The following is a 17,532-nucleotide window of genomic DNA, read 5'->3' as shown; positions in this document are numbered from 1 at the left end:
GTAGAGCACAGAGAGGTTGTTTGGCTAGGATGCCTCCATTTCAGTATGATGAAACCCATCCTGAGACAAGCTGCTGCTGTTTGGGGCTCAGAAGGAAAGGGCCTCTGGCAAAGCAGTTGGACCAAGGATCACTAGGAGCGGCAGCGTTAGTTACACAGACAAAGCTCCAGTCCTAGCAGCCTGCGTACCAAAGCCGCAGCCCCAGCAACAGTGAGAGGTGGGGTGCTACTTCCAGCTGGAACATCTAGGACTGCAGTGTGCCAGGCAAACTGCCCTGGCCAGGTTTCTCAGACACTGTGTACCCAGCTATAGACTGTGCAGAGCATGTCCTGCACAGAGAAGACTACAGTTGTGCAGTGGCTATTCCTCTGGGACCCAATGTCACAGGCAAATCCTGAGCAAACGGGGAAATCCATCTGCCAAGGACATGTCCAGTGGACCTCTGTGAACTACAGCAGCATCTCTAAATGAAAAGTGTTTGCTGCTGTTAAATAAATGTACAAGGAGAGGGGAGCACCCAGGAGAAGTGACGTGCAGCTTTAGCACTTCTTATGGAGGAAACATCCACTTCTGTAAACAGAACATCCACTTCTTGACTCAGGAAGAAGAGGTGGGGGAGGACAAAATAAGTGAGATGAAAACCAAAAGCGGGCTGAAAGGCAGACAGATGACTGGCCTGATGAGAGCTGTTCAGCTGTGATTACACACTGCTACTGTGTGCCCTTTGACTCCTGTACCACCTTATAGTAATTCAATTGCTTCCCGATTTTCTTCTCTCCCAGCGTCCCATTCTTTACTCAGCTCTGTTGCTGCTTTTCTTCCACTGTCTCAGCTGAGATTAGTGAGGCAACTCCCCTCAGCCAAAACACTAGCAGCTTGTTTATTGCTATCAGCACACACCTTAGTGCTTGCTGATCTCTCTGCCTTAGAGCACGTCTCCCTCCCCCTTTCATAATCTGCATCCTCTTTGGAGACCGTTGAATTCCAGCCTTTCCTTCTCTAACCTTCTTTCCTGTGCTATTCCCCTAAGTATCCCAAGGCTCTTACATCCCATACTACAGAGCCAACTCACTCTTCTCCTGCAATTCAGCATAAGAAATGGAGAATCCTAAGCATCCCTTGCTGGCTCGCATCTACACGTCAGTCATGCACTTAACCACTTCACGTGCAGCCAGTGCTGTGGAGTATTAAGGGTCGTCCCAGGTCGTGGGCACCTCTATAATACTTGAGAGAGTTTATTTAGCAGATAAGGCTCATGTTATTCGTTCATGCTCACAACTTGTGCAAACCCCCTGACAATTCACAGCCGAGGTCTCTTGACACCTGTGGAGATCAGTAATGCCAGGGTTCCAGCTTTTCAACCCTCTTGGACCAGGTTCTCCCTCCATCAGTGGTTCTCTTTTGATAGACTAGGGTGTAGTGGGCATGGAACAGCAAAAGGCCTGAGTTAGCAATCATTCAAATTAACACAAGCCTTCATATTGACTTCCAAGGCCTGAAGTAATCCCAAAAAGCTCAGCAAAGAGGATATAAGAAGCAAAGCGTAGTCCTCCATGATTTGGAGGACAGGAGCTTTCTAATATGGTAAAAGCAATCAGCACCAAAGCACCTTGTCTAGAGTGCGAGGGTTTTAAGTCTTCTGTTAAGCAGCCCCTCTTATGCCAAGTAAGTGAACATGAAAGCAGGAGCATCTGCCAAAGCTTTTAAGCCAGAGGAACTGTTTGTTCTGAATACTCAGAGCCTTCACTGAGGTCACTGATCCAACCGAGCCTCACAATCTTGCGTTTGAGAAGCATCTGGCCAAAGGGAGCCCATAAGCTGCAGATCTGGGATTGAGCTTGTCCCGGCTGTGATGTAGACCAGAGCAAGCTGAGAGCTGCCGCCATTACGCATGTGGGACACATCCCGTAGGAAGCACTGCCTGTCAGTGGTAGCTAGAATGAACCCAGATTTCTTCTGGTGGTATCAGCCTATCCCCAAACTCTTTCAATGTAGGGACTGACTGGAAATACCAAGGAAGATGGTGTTGGATATGGAGGGTGAGCAGCCTCCAGTCCAGGTGCTTCACGTTCTTTTGGGCTCCTGCAGGCAAGAGAATCCATCCTCATCATTTCCCTGAAGGAAAGGTGAGTAATGGGGCCCTTCATAGATTGCCAAAGGGAAAGTAGGGCCAGTTCTCCATGTGCACCGGGGCAAACTTCAGGAAGAAGGTAAAAACCAGCCACCTGAGCTCTTGCGTGCCAAGATAGAATGAAATCAGCAGAATTAGGGCAGTTTCAAGGTTTTACTAACTGCAACAGTGCAGTGACATCCACGCTACAGTCTTCTGTGAACCTGCTGAGTGAGTGGTAGAGCTGGCAGGACAGATTTCACTCAGTCCCTGAGTGGGTCTGATCCGCCACTGACTGGAACTTCAAAGCAGATGAGAAATGTCACCTGCCCAGACTAGTTGCTTTGCTTGCATGGACGGTGACACAAGCTTCTGGGGAAGGGTGAATTCAGCATGCCTTGACTTGTATAGGGAGAGGAATTTCCTTTAAATCATTATTGCTCTGCCAGCTGTAAAAACTCAGATGTCAATTTTTTGCACAACACTTCTCCAAACAAAGGCATTATACTGAGATGTGTAATTAAAATCTGCACTCTGAGGAACTGCAAAATTGACCATGCCTTCTGAAGGAAGTAGCTTCTAGAAGAAAAGTTAGCAACTCCAGAGAAAGGGCAAACTTTTTTCACAAAACTGGGGGAGGAAACAGAAAAATCCCTTGCTCTTGGATTTCTGCTTTCTACCACATGGTGCATGTTTTTATTTCCTTCACTGCATGAGAAAATGGTTGCACAGCTGCCTGGAAACCTCAGTGCATGGCCCCTCCTCCTCAGTACAGTTTAGTCTTGTTAATCTTTCCAAGGTCTCCCCTTTCCAGTGCCTATTGCACTTCCACCTCCCGGGCCATCACTACCTGTTATCCTCTCCTGTCAAGGTCACTCTTATCTCTGTTCTTGTCCCATGCTTTCTGCCTCCGCCTTCTCCTGTTGCCATCTTTCATGCAGGTGCCACACAGCCTCTCTGTTGTCTCGCTTGCTAACTCATCCAGTCTTGATGTATTTTCCAGAGCATCTGAAAGAGAGGAAGTTCTTAGAAGCTGGAGAAACCAAAGCCTTCAAACCTGACCAGTGTTTTTGCTGTCCCTCTGTGGAAGTCATTGCAAAGAGACTTGCTGGCCTTCTGCTCTGGGGGAAGATGTGTTCTCACATAGTATCTCAGTTCATAACAAAAAAGGCTTCTGTACACTGAATATAATAGCAGATGAGAAACAGAGCAGAATAGGTTAGGAGGCTGTGTTCAGCTTAAAACAGCAAATAGTGTTTCCAGCCAAGCATAAGGGTAGTCCATAGTGTCAGCTGCTGTGTCTCTCCCCGATTAACAGGTCAAGAAACCTCCATTTTCCACAGCCCCGTGTTCTGCAGCGAGAGTGGCAACATGCACTTCTGCAAATGCCAAACCAGACAAGCGACGCTCGCTCACTGGCAGTGGTCTGGGCATTGATATTTCTCAATTAGGCATTCAGCTCCATCCCTGCATGCTGAGTTTAGCAGCTTAAAACACTGTTGCCACCCCTGCCGCATAGTTTGCTCTCAGAGCACGCTGACACAGGGTGTCCTCTCACCGCCCCAGAAGCAGGACAACAGCACAGGATTTATGGAGCCTGAGGGAATGATTTGCTGGAGCATACAATGTTGGCTTAGTGCCGCTACCGTGGAGGTCGGGGACGAATCTGCCATTGGCTTATGTGGCAGCTGGGACTATCGAAAAAATGCCACCCTTGGGCTCTGTGAACTTGGGCTGCTTTCTCTATCCCGCAGTAGAATTGAAAACTTATTTCATCCATAGTCCTGTGGAGAGGCTGGGCGGTAGAGAAGAGCTATCCAGACAAGCGTCCTTTTCTTCCTGACAGCACTGTGAGATCTGCCCTTTAACTGGGCTCCTCCACAAAGGGACAAAATCACAACCCTTTAACCAGGAGCTTTTCCACCACATAGATTTGCCTCCCAGGTAGAAGTCAGAGAGCCACTGGTTGTCAGAACCCATCTAAGGCCTCACCCCAAACTTCAGTTGAACTTTGCAACAGCTTATCCTGCATGGTAGTTTTTCTCCTTGTTTAAACAGGTACCCAGGCTCAAGCAAAAAGCGATGGAATCAAAATCCTGGGAGACCCACTATGCGTGACTATCACGGTTTAAGCACCACTGTTGTGCTTTCTGATAGTCATATCCAGGCAGTGTGGTGCTGGTAAGTAGAAAAAACATCTGAAAAGAATTTCAGAACTTAAGTCATGCAACTCAAGTAATGAAACAGCCAAGCAAAGAGCTAGAAAGGCACTGAAATGAAGCCTGAAAAGTCTTGCCAATGTCAACAGACAAAATCTGCTGTGCACCCAGCCTTAACAGGAAGCAGGAATTCCATGCCTAGAGATGTCTTCTGAACAGAAACTCCTGGAGATGTAAGCTCTGTCAGAGCACTGGCCCTTGGATGGCACCAGCCAACAGGTCTCTGGTGAGATGGCAAAACGGATTCCTCTGAAGTAACGCATGCTGTTATCTCAGAGCACATTACAAAGCCGAGGTGGACCTGGCATTTCTATTGAAGTTCAAGTCATCCTTGTTTCGGTGGAAATGTAATTCTGCAGCCCTTTAGTGATTCTTCAGCTGTGGAGGTCCAGAGTCTAAGGTCAGGCCCTCATAAATGAGAATTTACTCATGCTCAGCTGACTCTGGTGTTGCCCTTTGAATAGACACATCAACAATACGAGTTAAACTGCCTCACCCACTTCCACTAACCCCCTGCCTTTTTCGTACCATTTTGTCAATGCAAACTGGAAGTAGAGATGACAACTCAGACCTGCCAGAGTGAACTTTGGCTGCAGTGTGAACTGTTTACCCTGGCCGCCGGGTAGTATCACCCACCAGGCTCCAAAATCAACATGAACTACATGATCTGATGGGCTTAGATAACATTCACTAAGAGCAGACAGAGCAACACTAGAGAAGTAAACCATCATACTCCGACTACCGCTTTGTGAATTGCAACACAGTGCAGCTGCAATACACTTCTCTGCCCAAAGAAAGGGGACACACAGCTTGATAACTGAAATCCCACTTCACCCACCTACACAAACGGGGACTGAGTCACGGGCCTAGATGCTGTTACGTTGGAGTACTGGGGGCTGTTTGTAACACAAGCTGTCTGCCAGCACGTGATCGTGCCTGCTTGTACTAACTTAAAAGAAGCTACACGTTTAGAAGCGTGCCCCCTTTCAGGCTACGTCTCTAACGCAGCAGCCTCCTAGCACTGCTCTTAGCGCCGGTCCCTTGCACTGTTCTCAGTCTGTCCTTCAGAACTCTGCCCAATGGTCCCTGGAAAATTTCCCGGAGTGGTTCAGCTGACAGTAGCATTAAAAATCACAGCATGTGTCTGTAGGCTTCTTTGTATCGAACAGTCAGAGAGAGCACACAGCAGAGACGTAACTGTCACAGCCATGCTCTTAGAAGACTGCTTCTGTCTCAGGGTATGTCTTTACCAGAGATGACCATCTCCAAGCAGACAGCTGCAGATCTCACTCCAGTGAAAACCGTTTATTCCCCTAACAGCTGTAGAACTTCAAGTCTGTGCTGCAAAATCCACTACTCCAGTTCTACCCTTAATTTGAGGGTCATCCACACACAAAACCTCTTAAATCTTTCCGCTGGCACATCGAGATAAAGAGTAACATTATTATGAATGCCAGTCACTGCTACGACAGCCTCCCTGCCACACTAATTTCCCAGGACTGCCGTTGAACAGATTCCTTGCGCTGTCCTCCTCATCTTGTCCTTGAGAATTCTGCCCATTATTCCTTGGAAATTTTCCCAGAGCGGTTCAGCTTACAGCAGCACTAAGAATCACAGCACATGTCAGTAGATGTTTTTGTATCAGATGTACTGAGATACAATGCAACAGAGGCTTGATTATCACAAGGTTAGCTCTGTTATATCCCTTCTTGGTTATTAAAAAAAAAAAAAAAAAGGAAAGGAATGAATAAAGAAAGAAGTCATCAGCAAGAAGCCACAAACCCTTCCTTCAAGCGGTAACTAGGCTACCATTTTTTGGAACTTTTCCTGATATAACAAAAGACACCATGAAGACAGGAACTTTGGCAGCAGCGGTTTTGAACTCCACAACCCCTAATCTTCCTCTGGTTTTCTATGCATGTGTCACTGGAAATATAATCAACTTGCTAGGAAAACAGTCAACCTCCAAACAGCTATCTAAGCAGCAGCAAGCCTCTGGAAGTGACTGCTGCTAGAACCGAAAGAAGCGAAGGCAGCCCCAAATTCCTGAACTGATGCATCTCCTCTTTTGCCTGATGACTATCACCACAGTGACTGCAGGAGCTGCCACTGAGCCCTGGCTCTGTGGCTCGGGCCAGGGGTGCAGAGGACATAGCGCTGGGAGGGAAGTGACTTGGGCGCAGGGACCAGTGAAGGAGATGTGGGCTGTGGGACAGGGTGCTGGAAGCAGCCTTGGTGGTAGGAAGGATGATTTAAAATGGGAAGAGGTGCAAGCGTCTTCACTGAATACCAGCCTCAGAGGGCTAGCACAGGCAAAGGTACGGCAGGGTTATGAGAGGAGTCAGAAGGTGAAGGAAGAGGGGTTGAGGATGAGGAGCATGAAAGAAGGACTTGACAGCAACGCAGAAAATGCAGTTTAGCTGGAGCTGGGACAAGCTGATTAATTCCCCTCGACATCATTTGTGTGGACTGCTCCCTCTCCCGGGGAAATCTTGCCAAAAAAAATGAAAAATAACCACAATCCAAACCATTTCTTCAAGCAAACAACGCTCCCACAGAGCTCACAGGCAGACAGTCCCCATGCTTCAGGTTCCAGTCGGAGAGGGCAGGGTGTGAGACCCCCACGCTGCCCTTCCCAGTGCGTGATTCCGTCCTGGCTGGAGGAGCCCAGGGTGGTCAGGCCACCACCGCAGGGCTAAGCACCGCTCCAGCCGGCACAGCCCACAGCCACCTCTGCTCCCTGCTATGGCAGCGCTGCCAAGCAGCGCCTGGACCACCCTCCCCTCCCAAACCAGCAGCTAGGTGCTTACAAGCACTTCTCAGGGTGAGCGTTGGAGTGGAAATGCCTCTTTTCTGGGAATTGGACAGAGATTATCAGTTCCAGTCATGACTGCTGGTAAGGACTGACATTTTTAGCCAGAGAAATAAATTTCAGAGTCTGTAAGTGAGAAAAAGGAAGGACAATCCTGAAACATACTCTTGTGGTGAGAAATAAATCACCACTTACCTACCCTTTACTCCTTTAGGATACCAAAGCCCAGTTAAAATCTTCGCAGCGAAGCTAGCTCAGGAGATCCTGCAAGAAGATTAGAACCAGCTGCTGGAAAAATGGCATGTTACAGCAGCCAGCAAAGATCCACATGAAGCAGCCCTGGAGAGGTGAAAGGCTCTGCTGAGCTTAGCAGCTCATGAGCATATACCATACTGGCTGATACTGGTCTACAACTAATGCCCCTTTAGCCTCTTCCTTCTAAATCCTTGCCCAGCTGGAGCGGGGAGGGGGGGAAGATCTCTGCTGTGGAAAAGTTACGGTTCAAATACACACAATTAAAAATGAGAGAAGAGTTATTTCCATTTTACAGAGGGGAAAAGGGGGACACGTTTGCCTGTAAAGAGGAAGCAGTGGCAGAGCTGCCAAAAAACCTAACGCTTTCCAAATCCCTGGAGTTTGCCCGAAGTCATCCACCTTGTCGAGCTGCACGTGCTACGTCAGCTTTGTGGAAGCTTTCACCCTGGTGATGCAAGGAAGAAAAAAAGCTTTGCTTGATTCTTAGCAGTCTATGATGGTCATCATGTGATACCACGTCGGGCAATCACGCATGCCATCAGCAAAGGTCACAAGACGCACAGCCATTCCTCTCGGCTTTACAGCTGCTTTCCAGAGCCAAGGCTCCTCCTTCTTACACCAGTTTGTGGTCAAGTGAAGCAGCACTCATGCCTGCCGAGCACTGGGAAGCCCTATGCGATGGTCAGGCCCTGTAAGAGGCACACCGGTTTTTGTCTGCAGGCACCAGCAAGAGAACCGTAATGGATTTGCAAAATCTAATTAGCCTAAATAGATTCTTACTGCAACTGCAGCTTCTTGGCAACATAAAAGGGATACAAGTCTCACTTCTACAGATATGCTAGGTTTGTATGGGGGGAAGAGCGTTTCCAAAAGATAAAAAGGAACAGAGGAAGGTTACTGTTGCCCTACATCTTCTGTAAGCTAGAAAAGGAAAGAGGTCTAATTGTTTTACTGACCATGGGAGTTATGGCTACCTAATTCAAGACTCATAATACATACACAGAAGTCTGCATAACTAGGAAAAGCCCTTGTCCTGAGGAGCTTATAGCTTTATTAGCCTTACAGGCTTTGTTAGGCAATAGGTGGTATCATCCTTGTTTTACAGAGACCAGGAGCCAGAGTTCAAATGCTTCGGTGACTTGTAAGGCAACTCTAGTAAGGCAAGTGCGAAGGGCAACAGGAACAGGAGAAGCACTAAATATAAGGTGGAAAAGTTCAAGAGTATAAAAAAATACTATCCGTTGCAGGCTTCCCTGACCAAAGCAGCCAAGCAGCCCGATTCCCAGGCGCCCACGCTGCTCCCTTTCCCCCGAGGCTGGCACCACTGCCGCCGGGGCTGCGGCACGGGAGGGCAGCTGGTGCCTCAGGTGCTTTGCCACCAGCCTGCCTCTACCAGAGGTCACACACACAAGCTGGGTGGCTGAGGCAGGGGACAGGTCCCTTCTGCTTCCCTCGGCATGCTGCTTCTGGCAGGGGCACTTCTCTCATGAGCTCTGGAGAAGCGCAGCTCGCAGGGCGCTCACCCCACCGACACCTGCGACCACTTCTCCGCTGATGAGAAGCATCTGCGTACGCTTTAGAATTGGCAGCACCTCCTCTCTCTTCACCTTCCTTTCTGTCAGCCAATTTGACTTTCCGGAGCACCCAACCTCAGCCAGACTTTCAAAGCAGACCAGGGTTTGGGCACTGTTCTGCTTTCTTTTTCTGCAGAAGTAAAATTTGCCTTCTGGGGTTCAGTTCGGGGGCACACAAACAGCTTTTAACAGCCAGTCAACATCTCCTGCATCTCTAAACACCATTGTACCACTGGACTAGCTGGTCAGTGTCAGGGAATGCTTAAACCTGCACAGAAGGTGACGCATCAGGTCTCTTCTCTGCACTTTAAACTGGGTTTAGGAGATCAGCGCCACTTCAGTCTGGCACCGCTCGGCTCTATTCCCTTAAGGCAGCCAGTTCATGTTTCTGTGCCCCAACGCCTCCATCTCTTTGCCACCGTAACTGATCCCCTTCATAGATCATTTTGATACGTGGTAGATTATTGCTGCATTGATCTCAGTCATTTTTGATCCAAAAAAGGGATAGGCAAAAATAAGAGTCCTGAAGTTTAAAGCCATGGTTTCCGTGGGAGCAGCAAGCCAGGGCTGCCAGAGCAAGCAGGGGCGGCACACCCTGGACTGAGGGAAGGCCAGGCAGTGTTTGGTACATCTTCCGCTGCTTGTATTCCTGCATAGTTTTCATTAAGACTTCACAGAAATGAATCTACTATTTAGATAATAAATACCTTACGTTGTGGGGGAGAATATCAAGTAAACCAAACACGAGGGTTCAGTATTCCAGAAAGAGATGCTGACTAGGTGGCCGGGATCTTCCAGCTCATAGCATGGAGGTGCGACCCCTGCGCACTGGTTTTTACTGGTTTTAAAGCGGCCCGTAGCAACCAAACAGGCAGAGCCAACTTGTTTTCACTCGATTTTGGGAGCTGTAAGACCAGCCAGCAACCCCTCCCCCCCCAGGAACGCACGCAGCATTCCTGAGGCAAGTGTTAATGCTGGATCTTGACCAAGAAACGATTCCTACAGACTCAGCGATGAGGAGGATGTTACACCACTCGCCTCTTCCCACTCTTTTTCCCTGCTAGCCCTGTGCCTCCTGTACTTGCGCCTCGCCCGCTCCCAGGGCCTTTGGCACAGGGATGTGCGGCACAGCCTGTGTCCTTCACACCAGTGATTCCGGCTTGTGGGAACAGCAGAAACTCAAGGCATGGATGAGGCTGGAAAATCCCAAAGGAGAAACCTCCTGCAGGTGGAATACAGAAGGATTAAAACCAGCAAGAGCAAGCTATTCCCCGATTCCCCTTGCCGAGCGTTGCTCTGGCTTGGCTGGCTCCCTCCCGCCGGCTCACGCTGGTTGGGTGTTCTCTTCCCCCGGTACCATTCAGACGCACTCCTGGGATAACCACCACACGGTAAAGAGCAATAAAGCGCCAAACCGCTTGTAACTAACGCCGGCCGGTTCCTAAAGGGATATTCCTCCCTCGGAATGTGAGTGCCACCTTGTGCTGGGAACATAACAGTCCATGGATAAAAGCTTGTCCAGACCAGTAACCCAGAGAAGGGTGACAAGAAACCACCATCTCCCGAGTGAAGCTGCACCGGCCGTTTGGATGTTTGGGGACCTTCCGTGCTGGAGCCAGCCAGCCCCGTCCCAGCACCCTGCTGCCAGGTGGGTGCTGTGCGGGGGGCAGGGGGCTGCAGCCCCCCGCTCTGCAGGTGCGCGCCAAGCCCAGGCAGCAGCACAGGGCCTGGCCCAGCCAAGGGCACCAACAGCTACAGCTGGTGGGTGCCAGCTCTGTCCTCGGCAAGTCCAGGGAGAAACAAGGTGGCACCTTCGTAAAATTTTGCCGAGTGTTCCCGAGGTCCCCGTTGGCAACAGCCAAGCGTGTAAGTAATACAGGTGTGGGAGACGAAGCAGTGAAACGCAACAAGCATTTACAGAGCAACTTCCAGATGCAAAGTACTGCTCTCCTAAAGCAATGCGCAGGTGCGAAAAGCCAGCTGGCTTGCTCGCGGGGAAGAAAAGCAGGGTTTGAGTCTCCTATTTGTTTCTTTAAAATTCACTTTGAGGCTTTTTCTCTAAAGATGGATTAAGTTTCATCTGGTCAAATTATGTGAGATGCCTCAAGCGAGTTTCTGAGAATGCCTGCTTCTCTGCAGTGATTTGGGGCGGGGGGGGGCTTTAGCATCGTCAGCCTGATGGAAAAGTTTTTCCGTTCATTTGTTCAAAAATGGGAGGTCGTTACTGTGTGAAAATACATGTCAAAGCTAAAAGATTTTGCACTGCTGTTGATCAATTTAAATTTAACCTTTCTATAACTTGGAATATTTTTGCAAGCCGGCTATAGCCTCAGAAACAGTATTGCTTTGAGTTTTATTCACTTCGGGTTTCTCCACAAACTTAAGAGGGGGAAAAAAAAAAAAAAAGCAGCTTCTGGAAAATATTTCTTTAGCAAGGTAGGAATTCCTTTGCAAACACCTTGGAAAGGAACAGGGTGTGAGTATCCTGTTCATGACAACTGCTCACAGTCAAAATCCAGTAACCTGAATTTTGCAGTTAAGACTACAGCTAGGAACTCTACGGATTGAAAGAGCCACAAGGACAACACCTTTTTCTCAAAGCAAAGGTGATAAACCCAGGAAATTCAGATTTCAAGTGATGTTCAAAAGAAATCTGGCTGTGCCACGGAATTGCAATTAAAGCACACAGCTCTTATCCCAAAGGGTCTCACACAAAGCAAAACTGCAAAGCCACACATCTAAGCAGTCCGTCCGTCCCCAGCAAGACAGAGCTGTGTATAAAGGTTACGCTCTGTGTGCATGCTCACAAGGCTGAGTCAAACCAAGAGCACTAAATGAATCATTTCCCCATTAGCGATTAACCACCACAGCTGCCTGTGGGCAGGGGGAGCACACCTCGGCTTTTTGACACTGCGCTCCGAGCGGGGAGGGAGGACCCTCCGCTGGAACTGCAGAGTTTCAGAGATGTCAACCAGAGCTGAATTTTACCTTCTCTCTCCCAGACTCCTGCCGTGGTCCTCATGCTAATGCTCAGCACCACCCGTCCACATCGGCGTGAGGACAACCACGAGCACTCACCAGGAGCACCGGACCAGTTCCACAGTCCTAGACGCAAGCTCTCAGGTGGCTTTTCCAGTCTCTAGACACCTTTCTCCTCTCCCTGTAGACGTGCCGCTTCTGGGGCATTTGCACCTTGCCTGCATCTTTTTCCAGGGCACGTGCGCCTTGCCTGCAGGTCAGGTCAGCTGCACGGGGTGGAAGCGTGATACTGGAAAAGCCCTTAAAGAAAGGGCCTGAAGATGGAGTAAAACATGAAACTCCCAGACGGAAGCGGTAAGCAGGGAGCGAGCAGAGGACCCTGTGACCCAAATACTTCCCAGCAGGGAGGCACACCATTTAATCGGATGCTGGATGCCACTGACGTGGGGGCATCCATCCATGTGCTCTGCCCGACAGCGCTGTGAGAAGGGCCATGCCCATACAAACTAATTACTGATTAGCCTAATAACTCTATCCTTAATATTTGATTACAACACTTTTACTGACAGCATAATTACTGCCCAACCTAGCAGAGAAGCACCGCACACAAGCAGGCATGGGACAGCCATCATCATCATCATCATCGGTTAGATACAATCTGCCTGTCCTCACTAGCTGACAGCACGGGCTTTCCCTTCCTCCCTACCACACACTCCTCATCCTCATCTCCCTGCCAGCCTCTGCAGGTCCTGCACGTCCCGGCCACCCTGATACACCGCTCAGACCCAAGAAGGTCCATCTCTGGCAGCGGCCGGTAAGGCAAGGCTGGCACATGGGCAACACGTTCACACGCTCCTTTTACAAGCAATACTCCCGGTTTCCTCAAACCGACCCGAGCTCAGTGGTGTAAACTCTCCGTTAAGTGACTACACTTACAAACACCACCATCAGTGCTTCCTGCGCATAGCTACAGCTTTAGAATTGGTGTACTATAAACCTAGAAAATATCAATGTTTTCTGTATTTCTTCTGCAAAGAAAAGGCTTTTAAGTTCTGGGGGGTTTGGTTGGTTTGTTTGTTTTTTAACATAAAGATGAGATGCTACCTTTCAGCCTGCCTTGAAACTTTTAAAAATATTCAGAAAACTTATAATATTTCAGTTCCTCAACTTTTCCTTAATCCCCTTCCCATTTCTTGCCTGCTATTTTTGTATCTTGAGTTCACACTTGATGCTGTTTGTATCTGCCAAAATAACTGAAACACACACACACATACAGTTAGTTTCACCAGAGATTTCATTTGTCATCCTGTGCTGTAAATTAAAAGTAGATATATCAACAGCTTTGGGCTTTTTGCTAGAAATCTAATAAACCTGAAAAGATTTTCATTTTATTACACAACATATTCCCCCAGCTGGGATCCTTTCCCATTAGTCACTTACTCCAGGCAGCTGAATCATCTCTGCTACTCAATACTGGCCTTGGAATTCAGAGTAACTTACACAAAAGGACTCACTCCAGGCTTAAACCTTACACAATGCTGTGTGGAACAGCACTGATATTTTTTTGGGGGGGCAGGGTGTGAAACTATTTTTCCACTTGATTTTACAACACTCAATTTCAATATGAAAGTTAACAAGGCAGCTAAGTGTGGACAGGAAAAAAAACCACGTATTCTGTCTCAATACATATCCCTTCCTCCCCCCCCCCCCAACAGAAGAATAAAAAGAATATTTTTTAATTTCAAAATGGTTTTCAATGGAAGTCAGCATGCAGAAAATGCATGGGACATCTACAGGGTTTTAAGATTTAAAAAACCTCGTAAGTTATTCAGCTATGAAGAGATACACAACTTTGAAATATAAAAGAAAATGCACTGAATTTTCAGGAGTGATTAATATATCCCCAGAACCTTTGTCCAGTCCCACATTTAAAGAGCAGTTTGGTTTCTGGATGTCACCGTAGATCTACGACAGCTATCTACGATAGCTCCGAGGGCTGTCCCCGGATCCGGACGGACCATCCTCCTGTCTCGTCAGCCTGTATCATCCAAGAGGTGCTGGTAACCCCGACCATGAATGATCCAGCAGCCCTGCCCTAACGCTGCACACGCCTGGTTTTTGCGGATATGAATGGAACCATGTCCTGTCCAACGCCTCTCTGGGACTGCCATCCTCTACCTTAGATCTGCCAGTTTACAACCAATTCTGTTGTATAAAGTGGTACCCAAACAGTAATTGGAGCAGAAAAGACTATAAATCTAATTACAAAATAGAATTGACTTCTGATGAACATCAAAAAGCATCAGCGGAAAAATCTATGGTTTGTTGGACCCGCTGATGGCTCCACACTTGACAGAAACTCGCTAATGAACCCACCGGTCCTCGGCTGCTGAGCTGAAACAGCTCCCAAGCAGCACCGCTTGGCCCGTACCTGTGTCAGCACCGGCCACCTGCGCCCACAGCGGCGGGACAGCCCTGCCGAGGCTGCTGTTCCTGAGGCAGGAGCTGCTCTGGTTATGTTTCACGCAAGGACAAATCCGAGGAAAATGACATCTCAAACGTAGCCACCTGGGAAGAAGTCATGGATCCCCTTTGCCTGTGGGGAGGAGGCGTAACTCTGAAACAACCACATACACCTTGTAATAATAAAAATATTTTATGGGGTTAGTGTAAATAAGGGGTGTGAACTCAAGCGTGACTGCCACAGAAGTTCCCCTGGCGGGCAAAAAAAGCAGCCCCTACAACAGGTGAAAAAAAGCAGATACACGGTTAGCACCAACCTACTGTCACCTCACTAACCTGGGACATCACCAGTTTTGGAAGGAGCAGCAGAGATTTACGCAAGGGCGCAGGTTTACTTACAACCCAACCCAAGCAAGAGAATACTGGCCGGGGAAGGAGTTCGGGAGTACGCATGATACTAGCGGATATAATGCAAACTTACGTGACTTTCCTTTTCATTTTCAGTAAGTTTTCTTCTGCACAGCTCCCAAATCTTTACCCTTTTGTTCTAAAAAATGCAACCAACCATGCAAACGCGGGGAGCAAAGGGATTCTGTTTCTGAGCTTATTTTAATGAGCGCGCACTGGCAGTGTGAGGCAAAACACAGAAAGAACCCAGAAAAAAAATGCAAACCAAACCAAGTCATCCAAAAGCAGAGGTGAATACGTACTTCAGGGAGTACCTTGGATGCATTTAACATGGCGCAGTTATCAGGGCAACTGATTAAAGCCAATGCACCGAGAACAAGAGTAACACTGGACGATGGTGAGCTTCATGCAAGCTAATAACTGAGCATGCACGGTACATAGAGACAACACCTAACGCCAGCAAATACACTGGGGGGTGGAGGGCTGGGAAACAACCCGGCCTTTGAAAGACAGAAGGAGGGGGAAAAAACGAAAAAAAAAAAAAAGCAACCAGACTTGCATGTCAATCTCCTAGAGAAAGCACAGCAACTTTATCAGGCACAGTTTTTTCAAGTCCAAACTCCCCTGCTTGCTGGAGCAGCATTTGAGGCAGGAGAGAGCGTTGGCTCAGAGGGGGACTCATCTCAGTGTTGTAGTAACATTCGACAATCACAAGCTTCTGCTGCTGGCAGAACATCGCTGCTTCTCAGCACAAGCAATTTTCCAGAAATTCCCCGATGTCGAGGGAAACGTCCCTGTAGATGTGAAGCACGAAAAGGCTTGATTCTTGTTTGGCTATTTCCAATCAAATCCCTCCTCCTCAAATAAATGTAAAATACCTTTCTTATCACTCCAGAGACCACAGGAAAGGTTACACCGCCCTATGCATGACAAACACAATGAGCAGTCACCTCTTCTCTCCAGGACTGACACCAACGGTACCCAGTAGGATCAAACCGTAACATACGTTGCGGTGACTTCACTTACAGTAAGTCCACGCAAGCTTCTACTTGAGCAGAGCGCTTGGGAGCGCTCCCTCTCCTGTACGCTCGCTGCCTTTATTTTTTAAAGAACACTCACAATTCCGTAACACTGTTTTGTGAAGAAACAGCGTGTGGGTTTTTGCCTTACGAAGAACCGACACCTTTGCCCCTACCCTCTCCGTTCACCGTATTGAAGGTGCGAGTGGGTTAACAGTCCCGCCCGCCGCCCGAGCGTTGGGCAGCTCACGCTAAACCTGTCCTGGGCACGTGCTGCCTGGGCCAGGATGCTCACAAACCTGCGGCCAAGTTGCCACTTCCACAGTGCTCATAACGCTACCTTTCTGGCCTCACCACCTGTTAGGCCGAACGTACAACAGGGCCCATCTGGAACACGCTCCCTCCAGTGCCTCAGCTCGCTAGAAGATGAGCTGTGGGCACCCTACGCCCACCCAGCTGCTGCGTCTCTTCCTACTGGTCCCTTGGGGAATAAGACACAAAGGCTACGCAGGGTCCCAAGAGCCAAAGGATGAACAGCTTCACAGCGCCTCATCCCGACCGCAAGGAACGTCCCCAGCCCGTCGGGTTCTCGTGTGCGACACAAACATCCATCTTCTACTACTACTAAGGTGAGGGAAGCATCAGGACCTGCCGATTTACATAGGAACAATGAAAAAAAATATTTTCTGCAGCAGGGGAAGGATAGAAGAGACAGGGGTTCTGCAACCCCTGCCTACCCCATCAACTTGGGGGTGGTGGGGTTATTGGATTATTTTTAAGGCATCCGTAACACCAAAAATCTGTACCAGGACATAGCTATGGAGCCGTCTACCCTGGCAATGACTAAAAGCTTTTGTTCCAAGTTCTCCAAGACAAGAAGACTGTTCAGTGAAGAAGAGCAATCCAGAGCTCCTGATGCCCAAAGAGCCGCTTGTACTTATTTCCACATCAGAGGAAAAGAAAAGCAGCTCTCATTACGGGGCTGACTGAACTAAGAGTTATGAGAGGAACACCTGCTCCAGGAAAGGAGCTATTGCCTCTGAAGGCAGATTCTTTGCAATTCTTCCACCACCCGTTTCAGGCTCTGCTTTCATCGCTCAACGCCGTTCAGCCAGCCCAAAGCTTGCCCTTGAGCACACGGGTCAGTAAGTACCAACCACGTTTGCTGGCTGTACCAACCCTTCCCCCAAACGCTCAGTGCGCGGGTTCTGCAGACCAGGCACCCTAGCCAGAGCCACCCAGGCTGCCGGAGGGCCCACCAGCGCCAGCAGGAGCAGCAGGGAGACGGGGAGCTGCAAGGAAAACGGTCCGTGGAGCAAAGCAGGGGCAGGGGCACCCCAGACCGCGGGCAGATGCTCTGTTCCGCCTCCCTCCACTCTCTCGCTGATGCAGCCACACACTCGCAGGGCGCATCACCCGGTGACCACGTGAGCTCCCAAGGAAAGAGCTGCACGACTGTTACTTGTCACCGGCTGCTTGCTGGTAAACTTCCTACGACAGAGCGAGCCCTTACCGCAGCTATCCGCCCCGTCACCCGACCTGTGATAACCCATTTGTATGCGATATAGCACAATTAAAAATCCCACCAGACAATCCACCGCAGCCAGCTCAGTACTCCAAGGCGTCCACGTACCTACCCGAGCTTCTGTGTTCACTCTTCCGCGAAGTGAAAGCCCAGGCCTGACGGGAGAGA

At 49.0% G+C, this 17,532-nt stretch overlaps 1 long non-coding RNA gene across 1 annotated transcript; it reads left to right on the top strand.

Moving 5' to 3' along the window:
- The first annotated feature begins 1,145 nt into the window (after positions 1–1,145).
- On the top strand, positions 1,146–13,059 carry LOC130156360 (uncharacterized). Its single transcript, XR_008824388.1, has 2 exons — positions 1,146–12,093; positions 12,184–13,059. It is a non-coding gene; the product is annotated as an uncharacterized LOC130156360 (long non-coding RNA).
- The last annotated feature ends 4,473 nt before the right edge of the window (positions 13,060–17,532 follow it).

This window comes from Falco biarmicus, chromosome 10 (assembly GCF_023638135.1).
Source record: "Falco biarmicus isolate bFalBia1 chromosome 10, bFalBia1.pri, whole genome shotgun sequence".
NCBI classification, from domain to species: domain Eukaryota; kingdom Metazoa; phylum Chordata; class Aves; order Falconiformes; family Falconidae; genus Falco; species Falco biarmicus.
The sequence above is the reverse complement of the archived record's forward strand: the minus strand, read 5'-3'. Positions and strand labels throughout refer to the sequence as shown.